This window comes from Nomascus leucogenys, chromosome 11 (assembly GCF_006542625.1).
Source record: "Nomascus leucogenys isolate Asia chromosome 11, Asia_NLE_v1, whole genome shotgun sequence".
Classification (NCBI taxonomy): domain Eukaryota; kingdom Metazoa; phylum Chordata; class Mammalia; order Primates; family Hylobatidae; genus Nomascus; species Nomascus leucogenys.
The window spans coordinates 41,668,447-41,688,793 of NC_044391.1; the positions used below are offsets into that span (position 1 = coordinate 41,668,447).

At 38.3% G+C, this 20,347-nt stretch overlaps 1 protein-coding gene and 1 long non-coding RNA gene across 4 annotated transcripts in view; one reads left to right on the top strand and one right to left on the bottom strand.

The window, feature by feature from the left end:
• MACC1 (MET transcriptional regulator MACC1) overlaps positions 1–15,709 on the bottom strand; it is a 79,318-nt gene extending 63,609 nt beyond the window's left edge. Inside the window, exon 1 of the mRNA XM_003252625.2 lies at positions 15,618–15,709. The gene's annotated coding sequence lies outside the window, so the exon portion shown is untranslated. The remainder of the gene's footprint in view (positions 1–15,617) is intronic.
• A 184-nt stretch (positions 15,710–15,893) lies between these two features.
• LOC100581181 lies at positions 15,894–20,013 on the top strand. 3 transcript variants are annotated; one of them, XR_178968.3, is made up of 5 exons: positions 15,894–15,939; positions 16,105–16,175; positions 16,576–16,683; positions 17,811–18,066; positions 19,656–20,013. It is a non-coding gene; the product is annotated as an uncharacterized LOC100581181 (long non-coding RNA). The 3 variants fall into 3 exon arrangements; XR_120789.3 differs by having other exon boundaries at positions 17,902–18,066; XR_178967.2 differs by lacking the exon at positions 16,105–16,175 and having other exon boundaries at positions 17,902–18,066.
• Positions 20,014–20,347: the final 334 nt, after the last annotated feature.

The following is a 20,347-nucleotide window of genomic DNA, read 5'->3' on the forward strand; positions in this document are numbered from 1 at the left end:
AAGTTGAAGCAGAACTAGAGACAAAGAGCGAGGGCAGTGGCCTGAACTAGGAAAGTGGTTGTAAGAATGGAGAGGAGCGGACAGAGTCCACCTTGTCCCTTGTTTTCGACTCCTGAACTCCAAGGATTATAAATTACCTGCTTGAGGTTTTGCACTTAAGACCACCTTAGATTCCATTTTTGAGATTCTGTCTCCAAGGATGCAAAACGTGAACCTTAACCTCTGTACCAGTTGGACCCATGTCTTCCTGTAGAGGAAGTGAGTTTCAAACCTCCCTTACTGGTAATTATTCTTCATGTTTTTTCAATTGGCCCCTGTATTTCCTTTCCCCAATAAAACTGTTATTCCCACACACTCCTAAGTGTTTAGTGTGAATAAATATTTTATTATGAATTTTATTTATCTTCATTTGTAAAAGCTATCTGGGTTCAAATGCCAGCAGAAAATGAGTCTGGTCACAAAACCATGTCCGCACATCCAAGCCAGCGAATAGTTTCTTTGACTATCATACCAAAGTGAAAGGATAATGTAGACAAGTGCAGTTATTTAGCAATTCATTAATGCTATCTAAAACTTCTTCCATTTATTCACAGTCTTTTGGTTAAATCAACTTCTGTAAGTACATTTTATGGATTGTAAAATGGGAAGTATTAGAAACAGATACAAGATAGTGTTTTCCATCAAAGCTATGACATAGAGATGGGCTTAGTTTCCTTCTTTTAGAAATTTCTAGATTCCAGAATATGCCTGTTTATATTTCGGACACAGAGCAAAGTGGTTGATACATTTCATACTTGTCTTGATAGTCAATCAATGTGTTTTAGAGGAAAGAAAATGGGATCCGGAACCAAAGAACCTGATCGAGCTTCTAAAACTCTCCAATCTTCAATTTTACATCTATTAAGTAGTAATAATAATTATTATTATTATTCCCTTTCCACTATGTTTTATGAGAATTAAATGATTTACTATCTGTGATGAGAACCAAAAACTTTTTGATTTTGGAAATGTGCTATATCTGTCCTATCCAATCAGGAAGATAATAGCTACATTCATGCAGCTGTTGAACGTACTTTATGTGGCTGTTGAACACTTGAAATCGAGCTAGTTTTACTGAGAAACTGAAATGTTAATTTTCATCAATTTAAAGGGCACATGTGGCTAATGCTTACCTTATTGGAAAGTGTAGCTCTAGAGTACTGATTCAGTTTAGTTATTCCTAGTCTAAATTCATTAATTCTAACTTTGCTCTGGAAATCCATAGATAGTATGTTGTCTTTGTTTAAAAATGAATGTTCTCTTTATATGTGAGCAAAGATAAGTAAGTAACCTTCTTAAAAGCAATTGGTAAGATGAAACAAAGTGCAACTGTATTTTTGTCCACCACTGTGCTTTTAAAAAATTTATTCATTGGGGGAAATTTTTTCTAATACCACTGATGAAATTTCCCCAGTTGGTCCCATATATCTCCTGGTCACTCTTAGATTAAAAATAAAAAAGTCCTGGGTTATTTTAAGTTTCAAAATGCAGCATTATTTGTAAATTTTCATCAGCATCAATCTCCTAGGGCAAGACTGATCCTCCCCTCCCCACACCATATGGGTCTACAGCCTTTGGGGAAGAGGGATACAAGTGCGTATCTCCTCTTTTTCTACCTCACCTCTTCCATCGCCCAACTAACTAGCTAGCTGCTGCTACTGATGGCTCCGAAGTTGGAAGCTTTGACCCTCCTTTCGAGAACCAGCAAATATTTATTGCTGCTGCTGCTGATGATGATGATGGTGTGTGCGTGCATACATGCACTTTGGAAGATGCTGAGAAGCTTTCAACGGCTATACCTATGAAGTGAATGATGCATCCAATTTTTAAGTCAGCTAAAGCCTCCCTGAGCTCTGGTTTCTAGGCAGGCAAACCCACCAAGCTTTCCTGGAATGTGCAATGAGGTGAAACAATAGCATCCTTCATCTCCTCACCTACCCCTCTGGATTGGGATAGTCCTTCAAAAATCATTCTCACAAAATCCTCTGTGTTCATTCCCCCTTTATTTTTTATTGCAACTTGGAAGTCAGCGAGGAGCTCAAGATTTGTGAAAATATTGCCAATTGGGATTTTTGCCAGATACCTCTTTCTGGTATCTGAAATCAACCGTCTTGGAATCCTAATTAATTTTTTCAATTTAACAACCTGTTTCTATGCAAAAATGATCATTGTGGCTCTGGTAACAATAGCTAACGGCTGGAAAATTACATAATCATAATGAAAAGAGCAGTACCTTCATAAGCAATGTGGGCTCATCACTAAAATATATTAAGTAAAAAAAAGGAAACCAGACATGTTTCCATTTGCATTTTAAAATAGAAGTTATATGTATGTACATGCTTTTATATTATTTGGATTTTTAATTATACAGAAGAATTGCTTTAGGTTTCTCCTTATTATCTTTATAAATACTATATTTGGATACATATTGAAGCCTGAATTTATTGCTCAATTTATTGCTCAATTCTTTTTGTTTGTTTGTTTGTTTGAGACAGAGTCTTGCTCTGTTGCACAGGCTGAAGTGTAGTGGTGTGATCTCGGCTCACTGCAAACTCCACCTCCCGGGTTCATGCCATTCTCCTGCCTCAGCCTCCGGAGCAGCTGGGACCACAGGCACCCACCACCACGCCCGGCTAATTTTTTGTATTTTTAGTAGAGATGGGGTTTCACCGTGTTAGCCAGGATGGTCTCGATCTCCTGACCTCGTGATCCGCCCGCCTTGGCCTCCCAAACTGCTGGGATTACAGGCATGAGCCACTGCGCCCGGCCTGCTCAATTCTTTAGGATGTGATCTTCGAGTCTTTCTATTTGGCATAATATCTCAAACATCTTTTTTCAGCCTGAACATCCTGAAACATTGTGTCTCAATCCAAGTCCAAGTGAAAAGCACTTCCCACATAACTGATCAACTTGTTTATAAGATCAACCTGGAAAACTGACTGAAACACCAATGATAGAAAAAGTGAGTTTATATTTTTTGGTTAGGTGAGCTGTAACAAACATACTTTTCACAGGCGACTACAGAAAAATAGGTTGAATTACAGGCATAACATAAAAATGGCATTCACACTGTAAGTTTGTAAGCTACATGAAAATAAGGAGGAATTAACCAACACATCTTAAAGATGATACTTTATACTTGATATTCTAAAACAAGTAATACTTGTACTGCTTTTTCAGTTTATTAAAATTATCCAAAATGAGGATGATCCAGTGAGCAGAGATTGTACATTTTTCAATTAGGAAAGGATAAAGAGCCTCTCCTAGCACCCTAGTTTAAGGATCTATAATTAAATTTACAACATGGTTATCAATGAGCAAGTTTCAGTAAATTTTAAAAAGTTTGATATATGAATTCATACTGTATTGGATATTAATACAATTTATTTTTTTTAGAATGGAAAAAAACATGAAGAGAAAGTCTCATAAAGTTTTACCTCTGATGGATTTTCATGATGTCAAAACAGATTAGTTTTTAGCAATGTGCCTTGATCATAAACTTTTGGCTGTAACTTCAGTTGGGAGGAAACTAAGTCAAAAGCTGTTGCATAGAATTAAATTTAGGTGCTTAATTTCATACCAAAAGAATATAGAAGTTGGAAAAAATAACTCAAAGACAACATATTAATAAATCACAGTATTACAGTAGATATTCTTAAAATATATTTTCCAGGACAAAGCAGGAGTTGGGAAAAGCCCAGATACTAAGGGGCTTCCTTGATCCTGCTCGATCTGTGGTGTGGTCTGATTTGGTCCTGGTCTCAATTTCCTAAAACCACTTCATCACCTCACCTGTAATTCAATCTATTTTTTTTTTTTTGTAGTCACCTGTGAAAGGAAAGTTTGTTTCTTACAGCTCACCTAGTTACCAAAAAATACAAACTCATTTGAAATAATATTCTCCTTATTTTCCTGCTATTGCTTTGATCATTTCTTCCCTGTTTTCTGTGGTGGCTTCTCCTGTGATATCTGTTTATTTAAACATTTCTCAAGGGTTTTTTGTTTGTTTGCTTCTTCTCACTTTCAGTAATCTCCCTGAGTCACTCCATTCTTTTCCATGATTTGAAATCCCTACTTTTATGGGAAAGCTCAATGATGTTTATCCCCAACCAAGACCCCTCCCCAGAGCTGCAGAACTGTAGCATTCACTTTCCTGATGTCTCCATGTGAACACTGTTTCCATGTGAACACTGACCCTACCCTCAGGCACCTCCATATATACCTCACATCAATATGTCTCTTCTTCCGTATCTCCATCAACAAAAATATCTATTTCTTTTCTTTAGTTCTGCCTTTGGGGATAGTTTCACAATCTTCTCTGTTGTTTTAGATGAAAATCTTAGAGCCCTCTTGAACTCCATCATCTTTCTCACACATTGTCATCTACTTCGTAAATCCACTACCCAGGCCCCTTCTTTCTGATACCATGGTGCCTGCCTTGGGTTAGCCTTTATTATCTCCTTTCTGGGGTCCTGATCCCATCTTCACCACACTTGTCTCCCACATTATTGTCTCTTCCTTCCCTAAGTCATTCTGCTCATGGTGAGGACCGTCAACTTCCTGAATCACAGGTACAATCATGACATTCTAGTGCCTATCCCTGCCACTCTACTGAAACTGCTCTAGGCAAGACTTCCAGTGACATTCAAAGGCCACCTTTCTATTTGGCATTGCTGTGACATGTGACACTGTTAGCTTTTCCCTTCTTCAGAAGTTCTCCTTCTTTGTCCTTATTCACTCTACCTTCCATTGGGATTTTCTCCTGTTTCTCTGATCTCTCCTTTTTAGTCTCCTCTATGGCTGTTTCTTTCTCTGATTAAACTTTAATGTTATTACATCAGAAAGCAGCACCCTGAGCACCCTAATCTTCTCATACTGCAGTTCTTAACACCCCTCGGAGAGCCATCCACACCCATGATTATAGCTACACTGAAGGATTGCTGACTTCCACATCTATTCATCTCTAAACCATTTGCCCTCCTGACTCCAAGACCCGTTCCATTGCTTAAGGAATTTCTCCACATGGATGGCCACAGGTATGTCAAAGTTGGCCAACCTCAACTTATCTGTTCTTCCTTCCAAACCTGTTTCTCTTGTCTTTCCTGTTGAAAGGAATGAGGACATCCCCATCCACCCAGTTAGATACCTATGTCAGAAACTGAGAGGTAACCCACAAACAGTTTTACTTCCTCCGGCCCCCAAGTCAGTGTTGCCAGTCCATGAACGTCTACAAAATTAGTATCTCTAAAATCTTCTGCCACGTTCCATTAGTAATTTGACCTCTTTTGTGCAGGCTTTATTATTTTCTCACCTAGATTTTTGTGATAAATAAATCTGACCTGGTAAACTGCCTCCAATCTTTTCTATTTGCCCTTTAAATTATTTTTAGGATAATCTTTCTAAAATGCAAGTTTCATCAGTTCAATCCATTGTTAACTTTTTCTTTTCTTTTCTTTTTTTTGAGACAGAGTCTTACTGTGTCACCCAGGTTGGAGTGCAGTGGCGCAGTCTCGGCTCACTGCAACCTCCGCCTCCTAGTTTCAAGGAATTCTCCTATCTCAGCCTCCCAAGTAGCTGGGATTACAGGCATGTGTCACCCCATGTCTGGTTAATTTTTGTATTTTTTTTTTTAGTAGAGACAGGGTTTCACCATATTGGCCAGCCTGGTCTCAAACTCCTGACCTCAGGTGATCCTCCCACTTCTGTCTCCCAAAGTGCTGGGATTACAGGCATGAGCCACTGTGCTCAGCCTATTTTTAAATATTTTAAAAGGACTTTCCTTCTCCTCTATAATATGGTCAAATGCTTTTATATGTTAGGACCTATAATTCAAATTCTAGAAATTTATCTTTAAAATAAATCAGATATGTCCTAGGATTTTTGAACAATGTGCAACATAACGCTATTCACCATGTTGAATTTCTAATAACAAATATTAGGAAAAAAAAGGTATTTTCATCAATAAAGGATTGTTTAAATTATGACATACAAATGAGCAAAATTTAAACTTGTATTATAGAAGAATACACAAAGATATCAAAATTGTGTAATACATAGGTAACTGAACTAAAAATATTACATAACTTTTATAAATTATCTATTCATAATATCTATTATTGGCATTAAAAGGTTAGCAGGATATATACACTGATATGGTTTGGCTGTGTCCTCAACCAAATCTCATCTTGAATTGTAATCCCCATAATCCCCATGTGTCATGGGAGGGACCCTGCGGGAGGTAATTGAATCATGCAGGAAGTTTCCCCCATGTTGTTCTAATGACAGTGAGTGACTTCTCATGAGATCTGATGCTTTTATAAGTGTCTGGCATTTCTCCTGCTGGGACTCATTCTCTCTCCTGCCACCCTGTAAAGAGGTGTCTTCCGCCATGATTTTAAGTTTCCTGAGGCCTCCCCAGCATGCAGAACTGTGAGTCAATTAAACCTCTTTCTTTTATAAATTATGCAGTCTCAGGTATTTCTTCATAGCAGTGTAAACATGGACTAATGCAGTAAATTGGTACAAGAAGTGAGGTGCTGCTATATGGATACCTGAAATGTGAAAGCAACTTTGAAACTGGGTAACAGGCAGAGGTTGGAACAGTTTGGAGGGCTCAGAAGAAGACAGGAAAATGTGGGAAAGTTTGGAACATCTTAGAGACTTGCCAAATGGCTTTGACCAAAATGGTGATAGTAATATGGACAATGAAGTTGAAGCTGAGGTGGTCTCAGATGGAAATGAGGAACTCGTAGGGAACTAGAGTAAAGGTCACTCTTGGTATGTTTTAGCAAAAAGACTGGCAGCATTTTGCCACTGACCTAGAGATCTGTGGAACTTTAAACTTGAGAGAGATAATTTGGGGTATCTAGCAGAAGAAATTTCTAAGTGGCAAAATATTCAAGAGAAACCAATGCATAAAAGTTTGGAAAATGTGCAGCCTGATGATGTGATAAAAAAGAAAAACTCATTTTCTGGGGAGAAATTCAAGCCTGCTGCAGAAATTTGCATAAGTAATGAGGAGCCAAATGTTAATCACCAAGACAATGGGGAAAATGTCTCCAGGGCATGTCAGAGACTTCATGGCAGCCCCTCCCATCACAGGCCCAGAGGCCTAGGAGGGAAAAATGGTTTCATGGGCAGGGCCTAGGGCCCCTCTGCTCTATGCGGCTTTGGGACATGGTTCCCTGTGTCCCAGCTGCTTCACCTCCAGTCATGGCTAAAAGGGGTCAAGGTACAGCTCAGGTCATTGCTCCAGAGACTGTAAGCCCCAGGCCTTGGTGGCTTACACATGGTGTTGAGCCTGCAGGTGGGCAGAGGTCAAGAATTGAGGTTGGGGTACCTCTGCCTAGATTTTAGAGGATGTATGGAAATGCCTGAATATCCAGGCAGAAGTTTGCTAAAGGGGTGGGGCCCTCATGGAGAACCTCTACTAGGGCAGGGCAGAAGGGAAATGTGGGATTGGAGCCCCCACACATAGTCCACTCTGGAGCACTGCCCAGTGGAGCTGTGAGAAGAGGGCTACTGTCCTCCAGGCCCAAGAATGGTAAATCTACTGACATCTTGTACCATATGCCTGGAAAAGCCACAGACAATGCCAGCCTGTGAAAGCAGCTTAGATGTGGGCTGTACCCTGCAAAACCACAGGGCTAGAGCTGCCCAAGGCCACAGGAGCCCACCTCTTGCATCAGCGTGACTTGGATGTGAGACATGGAGTCAAATGAGATCATTCTGAAACTTTATGGGTTAATGACTGCCCTACTGGATTTCAGACTTGCATGGGGCCTAGAGCCCCTTTGTTTTGGCCAATTTCTCCCACTTGGAATGGGTGTATTTAACTAATGCCTGTACCCCCATTGTATCTAGGGAGTAACTAACTTGTTTTTGGTTTTACAGACTCATAGGGAGAAGGGACCTGCCTTGTCTTAGATGAGACTTTGAACTTGGACTTTTGGGTTAATGCTGGAATGAGTTAAGGTTTGGGGGGACTATTGGAAAGGCATGATTGTGTTTTGAAATGTGAGAACATGAGATTTGGGGCAGGGGTGAAATGATATGGTTGTGGCTGTGTCCCCACCCAAATCTCATCTTGAATTGTAATCTTCATAATCCCCATGCGTTGTGGGAGGAACCTGATGAGAGGTAATTGAATCATGGGGGCAGTTCCCCCATGCTACTCTTTTAACAGTGAGTGACTTCTCATGAGATCTGATGCTTTTATAAATGTCTGGCATTTTCCCTGCTGGCACTCATTCTCTCTCCTGCTGCGCTGTGAAGAGGTGCCTTCTGCCATAATTGTAAGTTTCCTCAGGCCTCCCCAGCCATGTGGAACAGTGAGTCAATTAAGCCTCTTTTCTTTATAAATTACCCAGTCTTGGGTATTTCTTCATAGCAACATGAGAACTAATGCACACACAAACCTTAAAGGTATGCATCCTTGGTAAGCATAATTGTGATTTATAGATTTTCTATAGTGAACATGCAACACTTTTGAAATCAGCAAAAAAAGTTATTTTATAAAAGTCTAAAACAAGTTGGCAGATTTTTTCAAGCAAATTTCTTTACCCAAAAAAGCATCTTAGAATATCTTCCACTGTCTCCCTCTCTCTCCTCACTGCACATCCGCAGCCTAGGTTAGGCATCACTGTCCTGTACAAACCTCTGGCATAGTTCTCACATTGTATTATAAATTTTATTTATGTATTTGTCACTTTCATCACACTATGACCTCTTTCATCCCTATGTACCCAGTGCTAAGCAAAATACAGGTAAAATACATGCTAACTGAATAAATGAATGAATGATGCTACTTATTTCACAGTGACCTATATTGATTCCCCACTGCCTTCAGGAAATAATGTGCATGCTTCTTAGGCTGGTATTTGAAAATCCTTCAAAATTAGATGTTACCTATCCTTTCAATCTTTTTCTTTTCATGGTTTTGCCCCCATTTTCCAAAGTACATCTCTTAGCACTGCCATCAATGAGGAGGGATGGCATCTTTCTTGTTCACTGCTATATCCTAGAATGTAGCCCCAGAACCTCTTAATGGATGGTCAGGAATTATTTGTTTAATTAATGATTAAACACATTAATTAACTTTCTCAAAAATATTCTGTAGTTGCCACTTTCCCATATTTTCTAAAGAGCTACTGCCTCCAATTTTTGCCTCATTAATTTCCTCTGTCAAGACTCCAGGGCTTAGTAAAGTTTAGTCACCTATAAGAATCATTTTCCAATCTTCCTATGCAAAACTAAATTCTTCTCAGTACAAATATAGCACTTATTTGATATCTCCCTCCTATTATGTGTGTATGTATGCTCTTTCGATATTATTTACATAGTGTCTAGAGTCTAAACTTTTAAAAGTTAAGGATTGTAATAATTTGATGTCTCTTTTCTCAGTTTGCTCCCATCTGTCATTTCTCAACTGTCCTAGATGGAATAGACTAACAGTCTCTATTTACTAACTATTAACATAAGGATTCCTGGGAATCAGTTTCTTCATCTCTAAAAGAGGTATAATAGCATTATCTGCTCCTCCAAAAAATTAATTAAATAATATAATATAATTAATGTGTTTGGCATATAGTAAGTACTCAGTTGGTACTAATAGTTGCTATCAATATTATCATTATCATTATTGTGATTAATATGATTAATGCTAAAGTAAGTGCCTGTTAAATGGAAAAGTTGTATGATTAATAATAAAGTTAATACCTGTGGAAAAGTCAGTCAATCTCTAACACCATAGGTTGAGAAACAGAGAGGTTGATTTCAGATCAAATTTTGCACTATATTTTAGAAATGGGAGTGTTCCAAACATATCTGAGTCTCCCAGATGCCACAAGCTTCTGGCTTTCAGTTACATCTGGAAAGATTATTTGATTAGAACATTTGAGATAAACAAGTGTGTTTAGAATAGAAACAAGAACTCCTATTTTGGCTGGGAATATAATGTGTTATAAATGTTTTGGAAAGCAATTTCTCAGTATCTCATAAAGTTGAAGATACACATGCCCATGGTTCAGCAAATCAGTTTCTGGAAATATTCACTAGAGTAATTCTTTCATTTGAACACAAATAGGAAAGTACTATAATATTTTATAGTACTACTTATGATAGCAAAATGCCATACAGCCATGAAAATAAGTTGTGCTATAAGAATAGATATGGATTAATCTTAAAAGTATAATGTAGAGAGAAAAGAGCAAGTTGCAGATGAATAATGTATACTTTACTGTTTCCATAAAATTTTCAAACATTCAAAACAATATTATAGACTGTTGTTTATGGATATCTTCACATACACAGCGGTGGAAAGAATAAAAGCATTTAAAAAACAAATAAAAGAATAAAAACATACACTGCAGTGATATCGACAAAGATAGGATAGTGGTAACCTCTGAGGGTGAAAAGAGAATAGGATTAAGGAGGGTACTTTTTTATCTTTAATATTTTATTTCTTAAACTGGGAGGTGAGTATGTAAGCCTTTGCAATATCTATCTTTAAATGTCTACTACATATTACATGTATTGGGGAAATGTCTAAATTAGGTGTTTTCCCAGTGGAAATAGAAAACATGCAAAACTCTTCTACCATTCCTGGAAATTAAACCTGATGTCTGTTCTGGCTGGAGATGAAGATGTTTCTGTTTATTCCAAGGAAGCCCCCTATAAAGAAGCCTCTTATCTCTGGGCAAGGTAGTGGCCATAGTAACCAAGAGAAAACACCCAAGAGAAAATAAAACCTGGGAGGAAAGAGTAGCATGCCCTTCCTCTGCCTTCCCATCCCTGAGTACCTGAAGATTCTTTCGTCAGCTCTTTTCTCCTGGAAACTTGAGTGGGGCAGGAGGAAAAGCAGAGCTAGGTGTCATTTTAATAAGGAACATACTTGTCTCCTCCATTTATCTGGCCCTCCCTGATGGCACTCCAGAATTCCAATCCCACATGATTAACAATGGAGTTTCCCTTTTCTGCTTGAAGGTCCATTCTCCTCTCAATTTCAAATCACCTGAGATACAAAGCTGCATTTCCCCACAAGAACCAGTTCCCTCTCTTTTCCTTCAGTGCTACTGTCCTTCTCTCAGACCACCAAGTTTAAAAACTCCAGATGCCCAAACAGCAAAGATGGCAGCCCACTCCTCCCTCTAGGAGTTCTGGCCCAGGGAGTTTTCAAATTTCTGTAGGCCGGAGAATACTAGCGGGAGTGGCTGGAGACCCCAGTTGGTAGGTTCCACCTAGTAAAAAGAAATGAGATCAGGGACCGGCTTAAAGAAGCTTTATGGTCATGTTTTCATAGAGCAGCTGTTCTGTGCTGGGATACCACTTCCACCTTTGTCGACTTGGCATCTCCAAAGCCCACAGGCTGGAATAATTAAGATGTGGAAAATGCAAAGATGGTGGCCCACCCTTCCCTTTGGAAGCTCTCTTTTCAAAAGAAGACATACATGTGGCTACCAATCTTACGAAAAAAAGCTCAACATCACTGATCATTAAAGAAATACAAATCAAAACCACAATGAGATATCATCTAACACCAGTCCGAATGGCTATTATTAAAAAGTCAAAAAATAACAGATGCTGGCGAGGTTGTAGAGAAAAAGGAATGCTTATATGCCGTTGGTGAGAGTGTAAATTAGTTCAACCATTGTGGAAGACAGTCTGGCAATTCCTCAAACACCCAAAGACACAAATACCATTTGATCCGGCAATCCCATTACTGAGTATATAACCAAAGGAATATGAATCATCCTATTATAAAGACATATGCACATGTACGATCATTGCAGCACTCTTCACAATGGCAAAGACATGGAATCTATCTAAATGCCCATCAATGATGGACTGGATAAAGAAAATGTGGTACATATACACCATGGAATACTACATAGCCATAAAAAAGAACAAGATCATGTATTTTGCGGGGACATGGATGGAGCTGGAGGCTATTATAAACAGAAAACCAAATACTGCATGTTCTTACTTATGAGTGAGAGTTAAATGATGAGAACACATGGACACATAGAGGGGAACAACACACACTGAGGCCAATTGAAGAGTGGAGGGTGGGAGGAGGCAGAGGATCAAGATAAATAACTATTGGGTACTAGGCTTAATACCTGGGTGATGAAATAATCTGTACAACGAAGCCCCATGACATAAGTTTACCCATGTAACAAACCTGCATATGTACCCCTGTACATAAAAGTTAAAAAATAAAATAAATAAAAACTCAAGAGCAGCTTGGCTGTCACTATAATTACTATTATTCAGTTTTCTTTTTTATTGAATGACTCCTTCATTCCTTGCTTCTTTTCCATTTTAATTCCTACCACTCTTCATTTATTCATGTTCAGCTTATTGAAACCTATTTCCAAAGAGCTCTCCTGGGGTCATATTCCCTATGCTCCAATCCTCCTGCACACTATGCCCAGGAGGAACCCCCTAAAGTATGGATTTCCACAGTCGGCTCCTGGTCAGAACCGTTTTGAGCCCCCTGCTGTCTACTTGCTGAAGAATAAATCCCTTTAAAGCTTCCACAACCAACCTTATTCCAGCATTATCATCCAAAATCCCCTAGAATACCCTCCATGGAATACCCAGTATCCTTCCTTTCTTTCCAGCTACACATAAAAACAGCCCATTCAATTTCACTTCCTAATTCTTGTGCTTGATATTCCCCCTACTTCAGTGTTTCCCAAGCTTCACTCATTCTGGTACCTCATCATGATTTTTCCACTACCAATTGCCACCTGAACTACTTTTTACTTAGTATTTCCTGTAAATTCATTCCTATTTTAAGTAAGACAAATATTTGAAAGGTTAATGTCTATTAGTACCATAAATGAAAAAACCTGATATCTATTGTAATAAATAGGCAATAACTATATATAAATGTTACTTTAAAGCAGTAATTAAATTAAACTAAGTACTTTTTGCCTGCTAACATTTATTGCTTATTCTGTGAGTGTTATAAAGGAAGCTTAAACAAGTGTTTGGAGAACTTTAAGTCATATCAAAAACAACAAAACTTATTTCTGAAGAATTGAAAGTAAGTCAAAAAATATGACTTTCTCAATCTGTCATCTTAATGTTATTGTTATTGATTGATCAGTCCATATGTTTCCGAAACTCACTTAATGTGCAAAAGTTTGGAAAACACTGCTGTACATGAGATATTTGCATTACCTTTTCCTGCCTATCTCAACTCTGCACATTTTTCCAGGCCTCCTTAAAGTTCCACCACCTCCCACAATGTCCTCTTGAAATTCAGGGCACTGTGACTGCCCCTTCCTCTGGCAGCCTGGGTACGCGTCTCTTCTGTGTTTTAGGAAGTCACTCCACTCTGCTTTTGAATGACTTGTATACATCTCAAGTTTATTTATTTATTTATTTTGTCTCCAGTAATTATAGTTGAAAGAAAGGTTTTTGAAGGTGTCTTTTTAATCCCCTGATACTGAGCATCACACTTTCTGTGGAGTGACTCTATGAACAGCATGAATGACTAATGAATTAGCACTTACTCTCTGTAACTATTTATGAGGTCATATCTCTGCTAGTAGATAAGGATCCCCTCAAGGGCTGTGCATGAGTTTCTTCTAGCCTCTAAACCCAGCCCAGGGGGAGTATATTGCAGGATTGCTAGAAATCTTTGTCAATTGAAGGAATGACACTTCCTAGAGACACTACACCATAGACAGCATTTGACAACAACAAAAAAAGCCGCCCTTTTAGAAGTATACAGTGTTCAGTGCCTCTGCAGCCTTCCTCCACCTTTGGAGAATTACAAGTTTCATTCTAATGCTATCCTGGACTTGCTGACATAGGGTTCACATTTATTAATATATGGCATATCACATATAAAACTCTGCACACTCATCTGAAATGCTGGTTGTTATCACCTTCAGTTATCACCAAATACCATAAGGGATGTTTAGTCTTAACAGACACCTAGGCATATGTGTGGTCTTTCAAGAAAGAATTCTCTAAAAATTCAACAGACATGTCTTCAAGTTCAAAATCAGTATAATTCCAAAATGTCTTTTGTCCTCCAAATCAGCCAATACATTTTAAGATAAGATGGTGTTTAACAAACTTTGCCTTAATAGTTTTTATTATCTCTAAAACACAAACTGATAAAAATATTCTATTTGTAAATTAGCTACAAGGAAGTTGAGAAAACTGGAATAAATGATATTTTTGCTGTAAGTTTTAAAAATGAGTCATAACTAAAGCTTTTAAGCAAATTGTAGCTAATAATTATGACTTCATAATTTCTAGATTCTGTACACTACCCATGAAATCACATTAAAAATCACTATTATGAATAAAAGATAATCATGTAATTAAGTTAAGGGGGGCATAAAAGAATCACCACCGAGGTTAAGACAACTTTAAGAATATACCTGAAATTCATCATTATCACCTAGTAATTGCTATGTAAAAACCAGACATTAACATAGATAAGTCAATATCAATCCCAAATGAGACCCACTGAATATAGACTTAAGACATTTTTAGGGAATTAGGAAGACCTTTAATAAATGGAAGGCATTGGAATTTTCACTATATGCTTTTTTATCTTAAAAATAAATTTTTTTAAATCTGTCTTTATTAATTGTGGTAAAAAACTTAACATACAATTTACCATCCTAACGATTTCTAAGTGTTTACACTTACAAATTTTAAGTTCAATAGTATTAAATATATTTACATTGTTGTACAGTCTCCAAGTGTTTTCATCTTGTAAACTGAAACTCTGTATCCATTAAACAACTCTCATTTCTCCTTCCCCCAACCCCCTGGCAACTACCATTCTAAGTATCATTTATGTGAGTTTGACCACTCTAGATACCTCATGTAAGTTGAATCATCCAGTATTTGTCTTTTTGTTTCTTTGGTGTGTTTTCCAAGCTTAAGTGAAACTTAATTAGGATGAAGCCAAGTTACCCTCCATCATGTATCATACATCTATTCAGTACAATGCACTGTGCTAATTTAATCCCCCCCCTTAACTTAATTACATGATTATCTTTTATTCATAATTTAATGCTATTAACCTAATGAGGTAGGTTATGCACACACACCTTACAGATGAGGAAACTGAGACTTTGCGAGGTGAAACATCATGTCAATGGTCACAAATCTAATAAGCAGTGGGGCTGCTGATTGCAACTTTATCTATCTTCAAAGCACAGTCTTTTTAATATACCTGTATGCTTTTTGAAATATTTAAGCTTTTTAGGGGATTTTAGCCATCTACATATTTTAAGCAACTCAGAGTGTTTTGTTTTGTTTTTGCCTTTGATGGTTAATGTCACCTGGGTTCCTCCTTTTTTTAAAATAAACTGCTTTATTCTAAACCATGTCTCAGGTATTATTCTATTCTATGTCATGAGGTTTATTCTAACACATGTCCCAGAAGCCCACAGAATACCACTTACCTTCCTTTTATTTAAGGAAGACTTGATTTGTTAAGCAGTTGGTTTGTTAAATTTTTCTGGAAATTATACAACTTCCTAGTGTGTAGCACATATCAATAGTGAAAGGAATATTATTTTTAAAAAAGCAGCACTTACATTTGTGGAAGTGAGCCCCAGCTTCTTCAGTTCAGACACATGGTTTTAGTGAATAGAAGTCACTCTACCAAAACTGGGTACTCTTCAAACATGCCTTGCTCCGTATGCAGGCAGGCAACTGCACCCCTGCTTCCTGAGCCACCTGGGACTTGAAGTTCTACCAGTGTGGCTCCAAAGCTGCCCAACCAGAAACCCCAAAAGGCGAGAACTACGATACCCACAATTCAGGCTCCTCACCCGAAACCAGAAGAGGGCGTATGGCTAGAGTTTCACCCTAAGAAGAAAGGGGAAGCAGGTGGAAAAGCAACTAAAAAAAAATCAGGTGAGCATATCTAAGAACCATCTGTAAATATAATCTTATTTCTATGAAAGGAAATAAAAGTAGTTTAATGTTTGCCAGGAAGTAAGAAGGCACCCTCAGTGCTGGCAGTAACTAAAAAATATTTATGCAAACAAATCCTCATGCAGCGGGAACTTGCCCCACCAGATTCTCTTTCAGTGATTCAGAGCTGAAAGTGCCTCACTGCCCTGTGGAACAGGAGAATAAAGCCTTCCCAGGTGAGTGACAGTGTCTAACTAGTTCCCCCTTTCCCCCTACATCAGCACTGTGATTGTCACTCAAAGACATAGACATATAGACATAATGGAGACCTTTTGGCATTTCATCTTCTAAAATGCTCTGGATTTTTAAGATAACACTTTAAAATATGTCTTTTAAAAAATGAGCAAGAATAAAGTTTTCTTGATATTTTCTTCCATTTTACTTTCTGTTTCCGTGTTTTGTGTTTCCTTTCTGTATATTTTGCTCAAAATTCAAGAAAGAGAAAATTAGGGGAAAGGGGAAAAAAAAGTAAAACTTAGTAAAATGAAATGTGCAATAATTGTTTCACATTTTTTTCCAACATTAGCAACAGAGAATGTTAAAAAAAAAAATGTGTTTCTCTATTTGTTCATACAGCATCTCTCTCTAGCCTACTATTTCCTGTTAGACACAGGCCAGAAAATAAATAGAGAAAAGTCCTGGCTGGGTCTGGGTTCAGAAACATAATAGAAGGATTCATCTAAAGTAAGTAGATGGCAGAATGGTGACAAAGAAAAAGTTTCCTTTCCCTTTTCTGCACTTTCTCTCCTACTGTTCTAACCGCCCCTTCCTCCCTGATGCATCCCAGGCTGTCATGCTGCCAAATCACCTAATCCACCCAGACTCCCTTTGAAGTTTCCCCTTGACTCATCCCACAATCCAAACTGAGCTGTTCTGTTTCTCTTTGTCACAGGTTCCTCAACTCTCTACTAGAACCTAGCCTTCCTTTATGTCATTATATTTTTGCCAAAACAAATGGTTCTTAATTTCCCCAAACCCTACAGAGGGTGTTCTGCATGGCATTTCTCCTCCCTGAAACCATTTTTGCTCATCTTTAAATGTTCAGAGATTTCATTTTTTCCAAAGCTCAATGAAAAACACTCTTCATCAAGATGTCCTCCTCAGTTTGTCTTAATCTGAGTTATTCTCTTCCTCCTAATCAATTTCATAATATTGTATCTGCTCCTCTCATAACACATTGTATATCTCGTTTCTTTGGTTTACATGGGTGTGTGTGTACATATGCAGTCTTACATTCCTCTTTGAAGGCAAGGCCTTATTGTATCCCTAACTCATTAACTCATTAATGTACAAATAGATGTTTGTGATAAACAATCAATGCATAAAACAACTGAGATGTTAACTCTAAGGTGTGTGTGTTAATGCCTAATGCCATCTTTATCTCTCCCAGAAAATATTTACATTTAAAAAACTACCTACATGACAGGCATCAGTACTGTTATCAGAATCCCCTTGCAGTCTAGTCTGGTGTGGCTCCCACAGCCTTTATTTGCAGAAAGGCAAAGTATTAAATCTAGCAATTGAACCCTTGACAGTACCCGAAATGAAAGCCCTAGTGGGTCAGCACTCACTGTTTACCAGCCCCAATCCCTGCTGTGCACTTCCCTTTCTAACAGCTCCCCAAGGACTGGGCTCCCTAGAGTCCCCAGTCCCGTTGTCTTGGAGACCTGCCCCTACCTCTATCTATGATTTTTTATTATCAGCTCCAGTATTTATGGGTCCCTTCTCCTATTATCTAATCTACCGGCTCTAAAGATTAAACTCTGTACTTTGGACTATTTAAATAGTTATTAACCACTGATCTCCCTCAGGGAAGGGCATTCTTTCGACAGTTGCTAGTTCCTCACACCTCTGCCTCTTTGGGATTCTCCTGGTCCCCACTTGCTCTGCTGTGTCTTCTAGCTGTCAGCCACTGTGGAGGAAGTGAACCTTCTAGATTCATACAATGAGTTTTGTGTGGACCATCAGACAAAAGGGCTGGCTGGTGAAGGTGGCTGTTGTCTGGAAAGTCCTCCCAGCTCTCCTCTAATTATGTCATAAGGACTGGAGGCCCCTTAGCCTGCTCGTGTGAGTGTCACCAGCTATATAAAGTTGGGGCCTTAGCTCATCCTCAGCACATGGCTCAGGATCACTTCCTTAAGAAAGTCTCTTCTGACCTCCTTACCCCTACCATGTTTCTTGTACTGACTTATGCAATGGTCACAACCAACATAGAAGCTGAAATCCCAATGACTCACTGTCCCAGCTGCCCTTGTAGATAAGGGAGAGGCAAAGCACTTAGAATGGCAATCAGACACGGCTATCTGGGGCCAGGAATTAGGAACTGCTGACACAAAGAAGCAGGGACAGAAGAGAACTCACTCTTGTGGTGAGCAGAGGCAGCTGTGCAAACAACATGCTGTTCCGAATGTAACTGTGGTGGCCGTGGGGTGCAGAGTCCAGGGCTCATGGTGTTGGTCATGCAAATTGTGGTTCCTGGGCCTTAGCAGAAACAAGGAACCTATTCAGTGGCATTGCTTTGGCTGCTGCTCTGGCTTCATAAGCCATGTGCCTGATTCTTAAGCCCCTCCCAGCAATTCTGGGACTGAAGTTTGGTGTGTTGCTCTTCAGTTTAGATCTGCCACAGTCATTTGCTGTTGCTTGAAGCTAAAAACTCTGAGTGATACATACCTCTCACACAACTCTTACCACATTGTCACTACCTACCCCGCTTTATTTAGACTCCATCAGATCAACCACTGGATTTTATTTATCTCTAAATATCTTAAATCTCCACAGTGCCTGGCTATAGTACATGTATATATATTTGACCTACATTAAACTGGTCAATAAAATGAGGAAGTCTTGCTTAAACTTCCTTCTAACTTAAAATTTGCCTGACCACACGGAAGCTGTCAGGTTGCTCATTAACGCAGAGGTAATTTTTTTCTCTTAACTAGGGTTAGAATTTAGACTCTACCCCTTCTCTGTATCTCAGAGGGAGCAGAACTAGTGATTTCCTACACTGGAGAGGGAACTCAAGCACACAAGCTATTGCTTATTGTTATTTAATAATCAAAAGGATTTTTGTTTCTTTTTTTCTATTTTTTTTTTTGTATCCTTCAGTGACCTATGTCGTATGTTAAAGTCACTCATGTTTGGCCCTGTAGTACAAATATACCAGAAAGAGTGATAGGAAACAGCATATTCCCCCCTTGTTTAGATTTTTCTTAGTATGACATTATCTTGGAAAGAGAAAGGCCACATTTGCAAGCTTGGAAGAAAGTTCCCCGTGGAGTTTTTTCTCTGTCCTGTTTCAGTATGTATTGACTCTCAGAACCTGGGCTGCTATGACATCCGTTTTCTGGGTCACTTTGTCCCTGAGTCATTATCATCCTGTAACTTTCTGAAAACATTTGACTATGCCACTTACCAGTTAATTTCAGTGAATAGCTGAAATCATAGGAAAATGTTAGGGCCAGAGTAAATTTAGGTCAGATTGATTTTATTTCCCCAGATTAAGAAAGTGAGCCAAGTTGTTGTAACAATTTCATAGTTTCCTTCATTACATCTTTTTGGAGCCTTACTCAACCATAAGATGAATCATCCATAAAATGACTCCTACAAAGCTGTGGTTTAGATGTTCATCACTCTTTTCTGTCATTCGTTGCTTTCAGGATAACACGCAAGGAAATGTGGGCCAACTCTTCACATGAGCACAAGATATTTCCATGCTAGCCTTTTGCAAGTAACAACAGAGAGAGCTCTGTGCAGTTTTCGCTGGAATGCCTATGGATTATTTGTGTCATAACTGTAATCTAAAAAGTTGTCCATTTGTTGATTCCTTTGTATTTGTATTGGTAGAATTGCCACTATCAAACCAAGATCTTTAGCTGTCTTTGTATCAACTTCTCTGGAGCTTACGTGATTTTCCAGAAAATTTCCAAGGCATAGTTTTGCCCCTAAGTCCCATGAATATGTAATATTTTGTGTCTCTCTATTAAAATAGCACTTTTTGTGCATTCCATTAACAAATATATATGGATGTGTCTGTGTGTGGACAAACATATCAATTCACCCACTTTAGTGGGAAAAATAATTTACTCTGAGTTTCTGGAATACCAGATAGTGAGTAAGTTCTTTGAGAACGGAATATCAATGTTTAATTATATTCTATAAACCCAAGACAAGGGGGTGGCAAATATTCCTAATTCATTTTCCAATATGTTTAGATAATAGGCTTCATTATATATATATATATATATATGTAAATATCTTGCACATTTTTAAATTTTGCACAAGAAAATGCAAAACTTTTAAAAAATATTAACATCTATTCACATACTGTTATGTTCTGTGGACACCATCA